Genomic DNA, 13,496 nt, shown 5'->3' with positions numbered 1-13,496 from the left:
CTTGTCATTTGAAAATGTTGAGCTACCCCCTACTACCACTACCCCTAAAGGCAAAATTTTCAAAATTGACCATAATTAATTGTAGCCCCTCATATCTAAGAAGGTTGCCGCAAACCGATTTCAAATTTCTCAAATGGTTGAAAAGTTAAGGGGGGGGGGGTGCAAGTTACTTTTCAGCCACCCTGTATGTACTGCTCAAGGGAGCAATATTTTTCAATAAATTACCAAAGACAATAAAAGAACTGAAAGGTAATTTATTTTTCCTACAGTTACCTAACAATGTACATGTTCTCTCACTGATTTGAGAAAGCTAAGTGGCCAATTCGCTCATCAGTGAGACAATGTTAACATTGTCTCATTCTAATTACTTTGTCTCACTCACTCCAGATTTGCAACGTGAAGGCACGAAATAGTGAGCGCATAACATGCAGACAAGGTCGTATGCGCGCGAAATACGTTGGCAGCACTGGCTGTAAATCAGCTGGTCAGCTGTTGTAATGTTATCATTAAAAATATAATATTAAAAGATCACTTCTGTGTAAAAATATGTCACGTTTCTTTACCAATTTATTTGTTTTATGGTAACTGTATGAAAAATATAATGTGCAACTCGAGTGCAAAGTGCAATTACCTCACTCGAGAAAACATTCCTCACTCGCCTACGGCTCGTGAGTAAGTATTTCTCTCGAGTGAGTCAATTCTCCCTTTGCTCATTATAGTTGCACAAATAACTATTTCATTTTTGGCTATATGTTTAGCCAGCCTTGAGGATTCCGATTTAAAAAATGTATGCCTATTGTGTGAGTGAGTAGAACTTTGTAGAGTAGAACGCATGGTTTTGTACTCAAATCTGTATTTTTGCATGGTTTGCTTTGATAAGTGACTATAACATTGACGATTGCAATGCATGTTTTTCATGTTAAAAGCGAATAAAGTCATTTCATTTTAGTTTCAAGTACATTTTTCATAGGTACTCTGTTAAAATATTAACTCTCTGGTTTGATGTTTGTGACGTTTGATATAGACTACCCTAATCCTAAATGAATATTATTTCAGGTTAAAGTCTTCAGTGTACACTTTACTGTTTGTTAAAGGGAATAAGCAGCAGTTTTCCCGATACATTTGTCTTAGTCATAGTAAAAGTAACATTGCGGCAAAAAATTGAATATAACACAGGTGTCCTCATGTATCAACGATTTGGGAGGGAAGCCAGAAGTAACATGATGACGTAGGCTACTGGCATCTCATTGGTCCTCTTGGTTGAGGTAAGGTATGGAGGTTTATTCGAATGATGGGGTTAAATTAGGCTGGTTGGGTAATTTCAGGGGCGTCTTAAAGGGGTGGGCAGGGGCCACCTCCAAATCATCTTTGAAAAGTGTAGTGTAAATGTTTTGAATTTATTTATTTGGTCGTATCTTTAATTTCGGAGCGATTGAAATTAGCTGTTCAAGTTTGGCCTAAACATTTTTGAATGAAAAAAAGAACATACTATTGTGTTTGGTGTACTTATATCCTTCAACTTATAGACGAAGAATAAGCTGAAGTGTAGTACGAATCCCTTTAAAATCATATTATTATAAAAGTGGAAACGGATTTTTATTGGAAATTGATATTCAATCCTATATACTGTAATACGAGCTATGTCTGTTTGTTTGTCTGTCTGTAATATATATCTTTAAGTCCAGCGGTAGGATTTTGAAATAATTTTGGAATTAGGGACTATACTCTAATAGATCTATATGCCTGTTTGTCTGTCTGTCTCTCTGTAAAATGTAATACATCTTGAAATCCAGCGGAAAAAATTGAAAACAATTGGAATTAGGGACGTATAACTTAGCCCTAAAAATGTGATTGGCAACAGGCACTACCTCAGGAAAATTCATATTTTATTATTTTGCTACACAATTCATTTGAAAATATAAAATATTTAACCCTGGCCTTATGGGTTGCCAAGAAACTATGTTGGTTGAACAAATTAACAAGTAAGTAAACGAAAGACATGTAAATGTGTTTTATAAACCATCCACAGTATACTAGCAAATTACAAAATACAGTACAAAGTGAAAAACATCAGTTGTAACTATTGAGCAAAGATTACACTAAAGATTACTCGATATAGGGGGAAATAGAGCAAGTGTTGATGAGTGTTTCGTGTTGATGACGTTTGAGTGCACTGGCGTCGACTCAATGTTTCACTCTTATTAAAGGGTAGATTTTTCAATCAATTTATATGCACTCTTTTTTATAGTTTACATAATTTTGCCAGCCGTATTCAGTGGAACCCGTATTAAAATTGTATTACAATAAATTTTATAGTAAACAATATACGCTTGAATCGGACTTATCTGTCTTTAGATAATCCCTCATACGAGAGTATTTTACAGAGTATGCTCATTGCTTATGCTGAAGTTTCCCCTTTATATTGCTTTTACCGTAGAAATAAACTATACCAAGCCATGGCTCGTCCCCGGTACTAATACTAAATAGATTAGCTCTCAAGAGAATTAATAAAATATATATTTTTTTTTTGCAAATCGTTTTTCAATCTTTGGTTGGAGTTGTATACCTACCGAATTCCATAAAGAATATTTTAATATCATTTAAGATGTAAATCGTAAATACAAAAATAAAATGGTGAATAACTAAAAAAACAAGGTATTTTGAAAGAAATGTTATTCTTGAGTTTCTTTTTGAGCGGAGCGAGCGAAGCGAGCGAAGCTCTTATACGTCGACTTTTATGCATTTCGTAATACGCAAACTCCTCCTAGACGGCTGAATCAATCGTTTTCAAATTTTGCATGGTGATAAAGACCATATCGGTGAGTGCCAACATCTATATGGCGTTAAAAAAGTCTCTCAGGAATCCGTAGAAAAATGAAACTGAAAATCACATTTTCTTAACATTAGTCTTATGGGTTGCTAGGTAACCATGTTGGCTGAATTAAATAACAAGTAAAAAGTAAACAAAAGATTTGAAGTTTTAGCATGTGTTCATAATAAGCCAACTACCCACAGTATACTAGGAAATTACAAATACAGTACAAAAGGAAAAACATCACTTGTTAATATTGAGCAAAGATTATACTTAAGATTACTCGATACATTGTAGTCAAGGGTAGCAGTGCGAAGTCTAGGATCTGTTTATGACGAATACATTAAGGTATCTGCAATCCTAAAATGCTATGGGAAGGGAAGGAAACAGGTCCGTGACGTAGGAAGTAGTGAAGGAAGTAGTAAAGGCAATCATAAAATGCTATGGGAATAGAGGGAAACAGGTCCGTGACGTAGGAAGTGATATGAAGGAAGTAGTAAATGCGAGCAGTCCGGAGTGTGGGGACTGTTTATGACGATAAGATTAGGGTATCTGCAATCCTAAAATGCTATGGGAAGGGAGGACAAAAGGTCCGCGACGTAGGAAGTGGTGAAGGAAGTAGTAAATGCGAGCAGTCCGGAGTGTGGGGACTGTTTATGACGATAAGATTAGGGTATCTGCAATCCTAAAATGCTATGGGAAGGGAGGGAAACAGGTCCGCGACGTAGGAAGTGGTGAAGGGAGTAGTCAAGGCGAGCTGTCCGGAGTGTTGGAACTATTATGACGATTAGATAAGGGTATGGGCAATCAAAAATGCTATGGGAAAGGGAGGGAAACAGGCCCGTGACGTAGGAAGTGGTGAAGGAAGTAGTCAAAGCGAGCTGTCCGGAGTGTGGGAACTGTTTATGACGATAAGATAAGGGTATGGGCAATCCTAAAATGCTATGGGAAGGGAGGGAAAGAGGTCCGCGACGTAAGAAGTGGTGAAGGAAGTAGTCAAGGCGAGCTGTCAGGAGTGAGGGAACTGTTTATGGCGATTAGATAAGGGTATGGGCAATCCTAAAATGCTATGGGAAGGGAGGGAAACAGGTCCGTGACGTAAGAAGTGGTGAAGGAAGTAGTCAAGGCGAGCTGTCTGGAGCGTGGGAACTGTTTATGATGATTAGATTAAGGTATTTGCAATCCTAAAATGCTATGGAAAGGGAGGAAAATAGGTCCGCGACGTAGGAAGTGGTGAAGGAAGTAGTCTAGGCGAGTTGTCCGGAGTGTTGGAAATGTTTATGTCAATTAGATTAAGGTATCAGCAAACCTAAAATGCTACGGGAAGGGAGGAAAACAGGTCCGCGACGTAGGAAGTGATGAAGGAAGTAGTCAAGGTGAGCTGTCCGGAGTGTGGGAACTGTTTATGACGATTAGATAAAGGTATTTGCAATCCTAAAATGCTATGGGAAGGGAGGGAAACAGGTCCGCGACGTAGGAAGTGGTGAAGGAAGTAGTCAAGGCGAGTAGTCCGGAGTGTGGGAACTGTTTATGACGATTAGATTAAGGTATCTGCAATCTTTAAATGCAATGGAATGGAGGGAAACAGGTCCATGACGTAGGAAATTGTGTAGGATGTAGATGTGTGGATTTATGTATCTCCAATACTACGGTGCTTTCAGAGTGAACTAATGATTTTCCCCGAGCAAAGCTCGGTCCCCAGGTACTATAATCAAATGACGACACTAGCTTGAGGTTCGTGACGTATGAAGAGGTCAAGGAAGTAGTAAAGGTGAACAGTCTGGAGTGTGGAAACTGTTTATGACGATTAGATTAGGGTATCTGCAATCCTAAAATGCTATGGGAAGGGAGGAAAACAGGTCCGCGACGTAGGAAGTGGTGAAGGAAGTAGTCAAGGCGAGTAGTCCGGAGTGCGGGAACTGTTTATGATGATTAGATTAAGGTATCTGCAATCTTTAAGTGCAATGGGAAGGGAGGGAAACAGGTCCGCGACGTAGGAAGTGGTGAAGGAAGTAGTCAAGGCGAGCTGTCCGGAGTGTTGGAACTATTATGACGATTAGATAAGGGTATGGGCAATCAAAAATGCTATGGGAAAGGGATGGAAACAGGTCCGCGACGTAGGAAGTGGTGAAGGAAGTAGTCAAGGCGAGTAGTCCGGAGTGTGGGAACTGTTTATGACGATTAGATTAAGGTATCTGCAATCTTTAAATGCAATGGAATGGAGGGAAACAGGTCCATGACGTAGGAAATTGTGTAGGATGTAGATGTGTGGATTTATGTATCTCCAATACTACGGTGCTTTCAGAGTGAACTAATGATTTTCCCCGAGCAAAGCTCGGTCCCCAGGTACTATAATCAAATGACGACACTAGCTTGAGGTTCGTGACGTATGAAGAGGTCAAGGAAGTAGTTAAGGTGAACAGTCTGGAGTGTGGAAACTGTTTATGACGATTAGATTAGGGTATCTGCAATCCTAAAATGCTATGGGAAGGGAGGAAAACAGGTCCGCGACGTAGAAAGTGGTGAAGGAAGTAGTCAAGGCGAGTAGTCCGGAGTGCGGGAACTGTTTATGATGATTAGATTAAGGTATCTGCAATCTTTAAGTGCAATGGGAAGGGAGGGAAACAGGTCCGCGACGTAGGAAGTGGTGAAGGAAGTAGTCAAGGCGAGCTGTCCGGAGTGTTGGAACTATTATGACGATTAGATAAGGGTATGGGCAATCAAAAATGCTATGGGAAAGGGATGGAAACAGGTCCGCGACGTAGGAAGTGGTGAAGGAAGTAGTCAAGGCGAGTAGTCCGGAGTGTGGGAACTGTTTATGACGATTAGATTAAGGTATCTGCAATCTTTAAATGCAATGGAATGGAGGGAAACAGGTCCATGACGTAGGAAATTGTGTAGGATGTAGATGTGTGGATTTATGTATCTCCAATACTACGGTGCTTTCAGAGTGAACTAATGATTTTCCCCGAGCAAAGCTCGGTCCCCAGGTACTATAATCAAATGACGACACTAGCTTGAGGTTCGTGACGTATGAAGAGGTCAAGGAAGTAGTTAAGGTGAACAGTCTGGAGTGTGGAAACTGTTTATGACGATTAGATTAGGGTATCTGCAATCCTAAAATGCTATGGGAAGGGAGGAAAACAGGTCCGCGACGTAGAAAGTGGTGAAGGAAGTAGTCAAGGCGAGTAGTCCGGAGTGCGGGAACTGTTTATGACGATTAGATTAAGGTATCTGCAATCTGTAAGTGCAATGGGAAGGGAGGGAAACAGGTCCGCGACGTAGGAAGTGGTGAAGGAAGTAGTCAAGGCGAGCTGTCCGGAGTGTTGGAACTATTATGACGATTAGATAAGGGTATGGGCAATCAAAAATGCTATGGGAAAGGGAGGGAAACAGGCCCGTGACGTAGGAAGTGGTGAAGGAAGTAGTCAAAGCGAGCTGTCCGGAGTGTGGGAACTGTTTATGATGATAAGATAAGGGTATCTGCAATCCTAAAATGCTATGGGAAGGGAGGAAAAATGGTCCGCGATGTGGGAAGTGGCGAAGGAAGTAATAAAGGCGAGCTGTTCGGAGTGTGGGATCTGTTTATGACGATTAGATTCAGGTATCTGCAATCTTAAAATGCTATGGGAAGAGAGGGAAACAGATCCGCGACGTAGGAACAGGTGAAAGAAGTAGTAAGGTGAGCAGTGTGGAGTGTGGGAACTGGAAACCGTTTGTAGCAGTTCGATTAATGTAACTGCAATGCTGAAATGCTATGAGAAGGGATGGAAGCATGCCCAAGACATAGGAAATTGTGAAAGAAGTAGTAAAGTCTAGCAGTACGGACAGTGGGGATGTTTGTTGCAATTAGATTAACGTATCTAAAATACTAAAATGCTATGGAAAGCGATGAATACAGGTCCACGACGTAAGTGGTGAAGGAAGTAGTAAAGGCTGGCAGTGCAGAGTGGGGGAACCGTTTGAGCAGATGGATAAGTGAATTTGTAATACTTAAATGCTATGAGAAAGGAAGGAAACAGGCCAATGACGTAGTAAATGGTGAAGGAAGTAGTAAGGTTAACAGCGCAGAGTGTGGGAACTGTCTTTGGCAATTACATTAATGTATCTGCAATCCTAAAATGCTATGGGAAGAGAGGGAAACAGGTCCACGACGTAGGGTGTGGTGAAGGAAGTAGTAAATGTGAGCAGTGTTGAGTTTGAGAATGGATTAATGTATCTGCAATGCTAAAATGCTACGGGAAGAGACTGTAGACTGTAATATGTTAAAAATGATTACGAAGCACAAATCGATACATATTTTCGATACATGCAATCGTTTACAATCGAAATTTACAACTGAGTTGACAACAGCTGATTTTTACTCCATAGAGGCTAAAAACGATTTTTACTCCCTAAATATTAAAAATGCTACTTTAGACCCGCAGCGCATTCATGAAAAAATACTGTTTTTACTGCAGTAAGACAAAAACAATATAATATGAAACCTTGATGACTCCGCTCAATTTTGTGGATGCCTCTGCGAACGCCACCTAGTTATTTTGACACATTAAACGTACCTAGTCTCAGCCTATCCACTATGCCACTTCACAAGGACGAAAAGTTTGGCAGTGATCTTCAACAATCGAGAACACACTCACAATACCACGTATCGTACTCACTATGTTTTCTATGTCTATAACTGACGACGCGGTTGACGCCGAAAAGCATCACTATGGATTTCATAAACGTTTTCCTAAATTCTTTTTACTTACGGAACATTCTGTATAACATAACAAATAATGTGGGAAAAAGCAATGCTCTACTTGAAGAACATAAAAATTAATGCTATAAAATGGAAATATTTACGACTGTGTGTGAATTCTCTTTTGGAAAGCAGAAAGAAGTGCTAAAGTTATTGGCCTGTATTGGGGAACGAAACCACTCAAATCCTTTTAGAAAACTCTTCTTTGTTAGTTTGGAGTTCCCCAATTCTATCTACCAAACGATATACAAAAGAAACATTCTTTACTTAAGTAATGTAAATACAGTACATACACTTGTTTGGTTTCTATATTGCATGCATATTTCCATAGATGAAACATACCCCAAACACTGTGTTGGTTAGTCTATGCTATTTCCTAAAACTGTTTAGTTACTAATCCGTCTTTTAATCGCGGGTGATTGCATATCAAATTTGTTGATTATAAAGTGGTGGCAATTACTTTAAACCTCTCCTAAATAACTGTCACCGATATGATTTTGCGAAACAGATTGTCGGCTATCTGTCCAATTATGCAATTGTGCAATTATGCATTTAATAATGACTAAGAAGTTTTTTAATATAACAATTTATTAACCGTTCAACATTATTTGTAATGGTTTAAATACCTGCATTCAGTAATCCAATATGCTGCTTGTGGCAACTATAGTTTCGGTTCACAGGGAACCATCTTCAGGCCGTACAAGGCGTCGTTATTCACTTCCATATATGAAGGTCGTCATTTAATAAATAAGTACATAGAACACGAACACACGAAAACGCACATTGACACGAACATTTAACATTAAAAATACCGAGTACTCGGGAACAAGAGACAGGTGACGCGACCGGGTGGAAGTTGTAGCTCGAACTTATGTAGGAACTTATGTAAATACTCGAGCAGCCCAGCGTGAACGAAGTACGTGCACCGTGGTATCTGAAAAGTTAGGTTGTGTCCTTAGAAGTCCTATGTTTTAGAGTTAGCCACATGACAAGTTCAACATTAATCTATCTGAAAAAATTATATGTCTAATAACACTAGTAATAATATATTTACACTTATACTGTATATTCACGGTAAATACATATGAAAGATGGTAATTGGTGAGCGATTTCGATTGGACACTCCAATCATCATCAGACACAACAGGCGAATGACAAGAATCAAAAATGGCGTCCCTTATATACTATTGGCTACTGGAAGTACCGGCCAGTAAATTTCTATAGGTACAACTGGAGTCAAAATTCACTTGTTACAAAAAATTGTTGTTAAAATAGAGGCTATTTTAATTATTATTTTATTTGTTTTATAATAAGATATTAAGCTTTGAAAACAAAATATCGCCACCATATTGAAACTGTTATAAATTTTGTATTCATATTTTACACAAAGGTGGTCAAAACGACAAATATATTTACTGAATTTCAACGCTGTATCTCAAACCGTTAAGGAGTTATGCATGTTTTTTTTTATTTTTTTAAGCACCTACAGACAGACATACGCTTAACATTTTTAATATAAATATCACACATGTTGTATTGCATTTTTTGCTTCTTTTGACCTCCCGAATAATACGGTAAAGACACCATGTAGATAGAAGATATTTAATTTTACTCAATCTTAGATTCATCTACTTTTTTCAAATTAACCTTTCTAAGTTGAACTCCCCTTTTTGTTTGTTCCAAGATTGATGTCGCTTTGATTTGAAGTTATAGCTTTGTTTTGTAACTCTTTTAACAGTAAATCTATCTATCTTTAAATTTCCTGTTTGAAATTGTTTACTCGTATAGTATCTTGTGTCCCTTTTGCCCTATTGCCTCTCAAATACAGCCAGGCGAGTTATTTATTTCATGCTATGAATGGGATTCGTAATATAGAGATACATTTAAAGAAAGTACATATTTTAGGTGATAAGACTACAACAGTTCCAGTTGCCTAAAAAACTGCACCATTAAACATTACAATACATCACGTTGGTTGGGAAAGCAATGGAAGGGTTAACAAATTTTTGCTCTAACCATTACACCTGGCGACCCTATATACGGATGTGCATTTTGCAATGGGGACAGGGACTGAAATAATAATCACGTTTCATTGGTTAAACACAATTTCATTCTGTTGGTTTTCACTTTAAAAGGCACTTTCCAGTTTATCCGCTATTTTTGCTTCCACAGCCGTTTCTTCAACTTCGATAAGGCCACATCTAATTGCAACTTTCTCCATTGCCACGTTGAAATAGGTTTGTCGGTAGGAGCTTTCTTCTCTACGACTCGCCCATAAGAAGCTGCCTCTGCCAATTTCTCTTCTGAAACCACAATACACAAGAACGATTAGTTGTCATCAATATCCTTTCCACTGATTAATTCAAGGGCGACCTATATGTTTTTAAAATAGCCCCGCAGAAAACCTGCAAACTAAGTGAAATTCAATTAGTCTAAATGGAATTTTAATAAAGTATTGCCATAAACAAGACCGTTGACTAACCAACACGAGTAGACTTCTCATCCTATTAAAAAATTTAAAGCTCGTTTTTCGTGTCTAGTTCATGTCCGGTGACACAGTTCGCTAGTGTGAACGAGGTTTGTTTTTATTATTTTAGGGTTAATTTCATTATTTGTGCTTTACTGTTTTTTTTATATATATCTAGGGGACAAGTTGTTGTTCATGATAGTTTATTTTGACCAAACGAGGTTTTAAATTACTAAAAAAAAACAAGACACAAATTGTAAACAAAACACGACAACTACAGTGTACCAGACAGAACTAACAATAAAATTTGATTCAGCTGATCTATAATGGATGAGGAATCTACTAATGGAGTATCTTTTATCTATGATAAGACATATTTGTTCCCTATTTAAGTAGCATTAGATTTGATGAGAGTTTAGATATGCTGCTAAAGGGAAGGTAAGAAGGGGTTTTTTACCAAATGTTTATATGACAGCAATAGTATCATGTTTATAGGACGAAATAAATAAATTTGCCAAATTTGAACAACAAATATCTTTAACAAAAGTCAACTAACACCGTTTTCTTTTTCTTTATAAGAATTGTATGTTACATTTGCGGACCGGGCTATTGCGGACTCAAAGGGATTGTATAATAATTTATTTCGCCGTAATGCTGCAAAAACAGCAGTTTTTTGTACATACTTTGCGGGTCAATACTAGCATTTAACTCCCTCCCTTTTCAATAGTTCGTCATATTGATGGTATAATGTACAGTAACACAATTTTAATAGACGAAATGATTGAATCACCTACTAAACAGCTGCTTATTTACATTAACAGAATTGAACACAATCTGGAAGTCATTTTGAGAGGTGATTTTTACAAGAAACGTATTTTCGTTTTCTATCTTAGTTCTAGTTGATTAATCATCGCACGGTCAAAAAGTGTCTTTAAAAAATGACAAGAAAAGAGTCACTTTACGCCCTAGTGATGGAATATACTATTTTGTGTAGAAGGGCATTTGATCTATTTATATATGTTTGTATATTCTATAGATTTATGTACATTCCTTAATGATTTTAAGCAGCTGTTTGTCTAGAATCGTGAGGGAATCGGAAAAAGTGATCGTGTTAGTAGGGTTTTGTTTTAGGTGTTTGGCTACCATTGGTATTATTTACCGTAAGAGCCTGATGATTCTGCGCTATGTTACGGTCGCGGTGATGAAAACTCTTAATAGGGAAATCATTTGCTCTAACATTTTGTTCGTAGTAGAGTTATGTCAACAATAGTTACTTACCAAGTGATCGAGATGGAGTACTTGTCTCGTCATTCTTCAGTGGAATGTCATTTGGTTCACCTTTGCTTTCGTAGAAACCCTGAAAAGTGTGAGTCTCAAGTATATAAAATGTTTATGTATGGGTACTGCACAACTGTAGTACTCATTGTACATTTACTTTATATCATGCCCGTAAAAGATAAAGAGGATTGGGAAATCAGAAAATAAAACAGAGAATAGATATCTATCGCCAGATTTAGCTCAGACTTAAACTAGAAGGCTGAAATGTGTAGGATATGGTATGGAGGCAGGATACTTCTTCCACATGTGGACAGACATACTCCAGAAAGCAGGAGACAAACCACATGGCAGACCAAGGTCTCAAGGCTGAGATAAGTTTGCTAAACGATATTGAAACACTCGGGACAACACATGAAGTATCGGAGAATATAAATACGAAGGTTTGCTGTTTGCGAGGCTAAAAATCTGCTGGTTTCCTGTGACCAAAGATATGAAATGAAATGAAATGAAATGAAATGAAATGAAATGAAATGAAAATACTTTTTTATTGAGGCGAACATTAGGACCACATGGTCCTTTCTTACAGTTAACCTCTTATTTACTAAATATATACTAAACAATGTATTTTTATGAAACTTTTAAAACTATTAACAAAATAATAAGTAAGAACTAAAGTTATAGCCTAAATCTTTGTCCCTAATATACGCATACACACACACATTCACTCTTTGCCATACCTAGGCCTAACGCACGCCATCCCACCAAGCCACGGTCATCCGATCGAGATAGTACGCCTTCAGCGCCGCCGTCAGTTGGGAACGGGATTCTATGCTCCTGATAGTGAATGGAAGTGAGTTCCAAAGGCGACATGCTGTTACTGTAAATGATCTATTATAAACTGTTGTCTTATGGTGAGGAATTTGGAGAGTTGATGAGCCAGAGCGGGTATTTCTTGCACCTCTTTCATTTAAAAATCTAAAATTGATCGCGAGATAATTTGGAATTTTGAGATTGATGGCCGAATGAGTTATATTAATAATGCGTATTTCTCTAACGTCAGACAGTTTTAAAAGAGAAGAATTTACATAGTACGGTGTGACGTGATCATCTCGTCGAAGATCATACAAAAATCTTATACAGTAATTTTGAGCTCGTTGCAATTTTGTTGCCGTTTTGTCTTGTAGATATAACGTAAGATAAGCTATAATCTATCCAAATCCGTATAAAAATGTTAACCACACGATTATGGAGTTTCTTAAAATTAGTTATAAATTACTGACACAAAACAAAGGATGGATAAGTAGGAATGATTTTAAATGCATCCCAAGCTATTTCATTAACTGTGAATTTTCCTTTTTCATTTTAGCGAATTTCCCTATAGGGAAGTAGCTATTACCGTAGGTCTCATGGTAAGACTTAGGCCCGGGACCTATTTACTTTTTCATTTTGATGTCCCCAGAGGCCAAAAACACCATTCGTTAAAATTTTTATATATGTATATATATATATATATAGGTATATATATAGATTTATATATATATATGTGTCCGTGAACACGATAACTTGAGTAATTTTTATCCGATTTTGATGAAATTTGGTTTGAAGGTGTAAGGCGGGATAAACTTGAATGAGTTCGCGATCCAGCATGATAGGACTATGGGAACAGGGTTTTATGGGGGGTTTTATGGGGTAAAAATTGGTTTTTTTCATTTTTGACCCTCAAAACACAAAATTTCCCAATTTTTCTCTAAACCTTCTTAAAGAGCTTAAAAAAACAAACAATTCAGTATATCAAAGTGTTTTTGTACGGTTATTGGTTACGGAGAAAACTAAAAAAATGGTAAATTTAAAATTCCTATGTTATTCTTATGGAGAATATTGTAAAATGTTGTAGTTTGCTTGTTTATGGATATATTTTGATCAAACTTGGCAAATTTTTTTATTTTATAGTAAGCTATTAATATTTTACTAAAAACACACTTTATTAGTTTCCTTGTAGCAGCAAACCTAGGTACTCGTTAAACCTAATGTTATTTAAATAAATCAATTGAAAATCAATTCAGCCAAATAGAAATTCGCTTAGGTTTGCTGCGGCGGGGGTATTTAATTTACTAATCAAGACATCTTTCTTTCTCTAACTAAAGTAAACTTAAATCTATGGCTGCAATATTTACCAAGATCAGAATGAAAGAAGA

The sequence above is a fragment of the Macrosteles quadrilineatus genome, unplaced genomic scaffold (genome assembly GCF_028750875.1).
Source record: "Macrosteles quadrilineatus isolate MER2022 unplaced genomic scaffold, UCM_ALF_1.0 Scaffold_6__1_contigs__length_79288215, whole genome shotgun sequence".
In the NCBI taxonomy this organism is placed as follows: Eukaryota; Metazoa; Arthropoda; class Insecta; order Hemiptera; family Cicadellidae; genus Macrosteles; species Macrosteles quadrilineatus.
This window is presented reverse-complemented; position numbering follows the sequence as displayed.